Source organism: Neomonachus schauinslandi, chromosome 2 (assembly GCF_002201575.2).
Source record: "Neomonachus schauinslandi chromosome 2, ASM220157v2, whole genome shotgun sequence".
NCBI lineage: Eukaryota > Metazoa > Chordata > Mammalia > Carnivora > Phocidae > Neomonachus > Neomonachus schauinslandi.
Window position 1 is genome coordinate 176,050,200 of NC_058404.1, and position 3,342 is coordinate 176,053,541.

Below are 3,342 nucleotides of genomic sequence, written 5' to 3' on the forward strand. Positions count from 1 at the left end.
TCTGCATCCTTGCCAACATCTGTCATTTCCTGACTTGTTTATTTTAACCATTCTGAAAGGTGTGAGGTGGCATCCCATTATGTTTTTGACTTGTATTTCTCTGATTCCTAATGATGTTGAGCAATTTTTCATGTGTCTGTTGGCCATTTGTATGTCTTCTTTGGAGAAATGTCTGTTCATGTCTTCTGCCCATTTCTTGGTTGGGTTATTTGTTCTTCAGGTGTTGAGTTTGATAAGTTCTTTACAGATTTTGGATACTAGCCCTTTATCTGATAAGCCATTGCAAATATCTTCTCCCATTCTGTCGGTTGCCTTTTGGTTTTGTTGACTGTTTCTTTTGGTGTGCAAAAGCTTTTATTTTGATGAAGTCAAAATTCCCTTGCTTCCCTTGCCTTTGGTGATGTCTAGGAAGAACTTGTTGTGGCTGAGGTCGAAGAGCTTGCTGCCTGTGTTCTCCTTTAGGATTTTGATGGATTCCTGTCTCAAATTTAGGTCTTTCATCCATTTGAGTCTATTTTTGTGTACGGTGTAAGGAAATGGTCCAGTTTCATTCTTCTGCATGTGGCTGTCCAATTTTCCCAGCACCATTTGTTGAAAACACTGTTTTTTCCATTGGATATTCTTTCCTGTTTTGTCAAAGATTAGTTGATCATATGTTGGGTTTGGCCAGCAAACCCTGAGGCGCCAAATGAAAGAGATTACTCCAGACACCTTAGTAAGAGATAGAAGAGGATGTGGGGACCAGACACTCTAGGGGTGAAAGGTTCTAAGCCAAACTGCCTCCACTTTTATTGTGAACATTATCAGTACAACAAGGGAATAAGAAAATCAAGAAGAGCGTGAAGCTTTAATAATCAGGACGGTGACATAGGGAGTATTGTGTGATTAGAACAAGCTGTGCTCGTGATGCATGTGCAGGCAGGAAGTATGTGACCTCCAAAGATAAATGTCTCTCCTAAGTCAAGCATTTACTCCCTGGATGAGTGCATTGAGCCACAACAAGGATCTGGCTGTTCTCAGTCCAGAAACCTTAAAGGAGGCCCAGTTTTCTGGACACTCCTTCTGTGCTTTTCAATGAGTCTCACCCAGAGAGACATGTGTTTATTAAATCTTATCTACCCAGGCACTAAGAATTCCCACAACCATAGAGTTGAAGGACCATTTCTGGGTTCTCTACTTTGTTCCATTGATCTATGTGTCTATTTTTATGCCAGTACCATACTGTCTTGATGGTAACAACTTTGTACTACCACTTATTGTGATGCCACCAGCTTTGGTATTCTTTTCCAATGTTCCTTTGGCTATTCGGGGTCTTTTCTGGTTCCATACAAAATTTAGGATTATTTGTTCCAGGTCTGTGAAAAAAATTTGATGATATTTTGATAGGGATTGCATTGAATGTATTGATTGCTCTAGGTAGTGTAGACATTTTAACAATATTTATACTTCCAATCCATGAACATGGATCATTTTTCCATTTCTTTGTGTCTTCCTCAATTTCTTTCATAAGTGTTCTATAGTTTTCTGGGTCAGATCCTTTGCCTCTTTGGTTAGGTTTATTCCTAGGTATCTTATGGTTTTTTGGTGCAATTGTAAATGGTATCAATTCCTTAATTTCTCTTTCTTCTGTCTCATTGTTAGTGTATAGAAATGCAACTAATTTCTGTGCATTGATTTTGTATCTTGCCATGTTGCTGAACTGCTGTATGAGTTCTAGTAATATAGGGGTGAAGTCTTTTGGGTTTTTCACATAGAGTATCATGTCATCTGTGGAGTGAGAGGTTGACTTCTTTCCTGATTTGGATGCCTTTTATTTCATTTGGTTGTCTGATTGCTGAGGCTAGGACTTCTAGGACTCTGTTAAACAACAGTGGTGATAGTGGACCTCTCTGCTGTGTTCCCAACCTTAGGGGAAAGCTCTCCGTTTTTCCCTATTGAGGATGATATTCACTGTCGGCTTTTTGTATATGGTTTTTGTGACCTTAGGGGAAAAGTTCTCAGTTTTTCCCCATTGAGAATATATTATCTGTGAGCTTTTTGTATATGACTTTTATGATATTAAGGTATGTTCCCTCTCTCCCTATACTGTGAAGAGTTTTAATCAAGAAACGATGTTGTACTTTGTCAAATGCTTTGTCTGCATCAACTGAGAGGATCATATGGTTCTTGTCCTTTCTTTTATTTATGTAGTGTATCACACTGAATGATTTGCAGATATTAGAACACCCTTGCAGCCCAGGAATAAATCCCACTTGGTTGTGATGAATAATCCTTTTAATGTACTGTTGGATACTACTGGCTAGTATTTTGGTGAGAATTTTAGCATCCATGTTCATCAGGGATATTGGTCTGTAATTCTCCTTTTTGGTGGGGTCTTTGTCTGGTTTTGGGATCAAGGTAATGCTGGCCTCATTGAACGAGTTTGGGAGTTTTCCTTCCATTTCTATTTTTTGAAACAGCCTCAGAAGAATACGTATTATCTTTAAATGTTGGTAAGTATTATCTTTAAATATTTGGTAGAATTCCCCTGGGAAGCCATCTGGCCCTGGACTCTTGTTTGTTGGGAGATTTTTGATGACTGCTTCAATTTCCTTGCTGGTTATGGGACTGTTCAGTTTTTCTATTTTTTCCTGTTTCAGTTTGGTAGTTCATACATCTCTAGGAATGCATCCATTTCTTCCAGATTGCCTAATTTGTTGGCAAATAGTTGGTCATAATATGTTAATTGTTTATATTTATTCGGTGTTTGTTTCATTCATGATTTTATTGGGAAAAGTTTTCAATTAGCAATAATCGCGCCTCGGATAAAACTCATTGGCTACGATACTGCCACTGCGCAAAGCTCATTCATGATTTTATTAATTTGGGTCCTTTCTCTTTTCTTTTTGATAAGTCTGGCTAGGAGTTTATTGATCTTATTAATTCTTTCAGAGAACCAGCTCCTAGTTTCATTGATCTGTTCTACTGATCTTTTGGTTTCTATTTTATTGATTTCTGCTCTAATCTTTATTATTTCTCTTCTCTGGCTGGTTTTAGGCTTTATTTGCTGTTCTTTCTCCAGGTCTTTTAGGTGTAAGATTAGGTTCTGTATTTGAGACCTTTCATGTTTCTTGAGAAAGGCTTGTATTGCTATATATTTCCCTCTTAGGAAGGTTTTGAACAGAGGTTTTGAATAGTTATGTTTTCATTTTCATTTGTTTTCATGAATTTTTATTTCTTAATTTCCTGGTTGACCCATTCATTCTTTAGTATACTGTTTAGCCTCCATGTATATGAGTTATTTCCAAATTTCCTCTTGTAATTTAGTTCAAGTTTCAAAGCATTGTGGTATGAAAATATTGA

At 37.3% G+C, this 3,342-nt stretch overlaps 1 pseudogene; it reads right to left on the reverse strand.

Annotated features, from left to right (window-relative positions):
• Positions 1-2,715: 2,715 nt before the first annotated feature.
• On the reverse strand, positions 2,716-2,844 carry LOC123324091 (annotated as a pseudogene).
• Between the last annotated feature and the right edge of the window lie 498 nt (positions 2,845-3,342).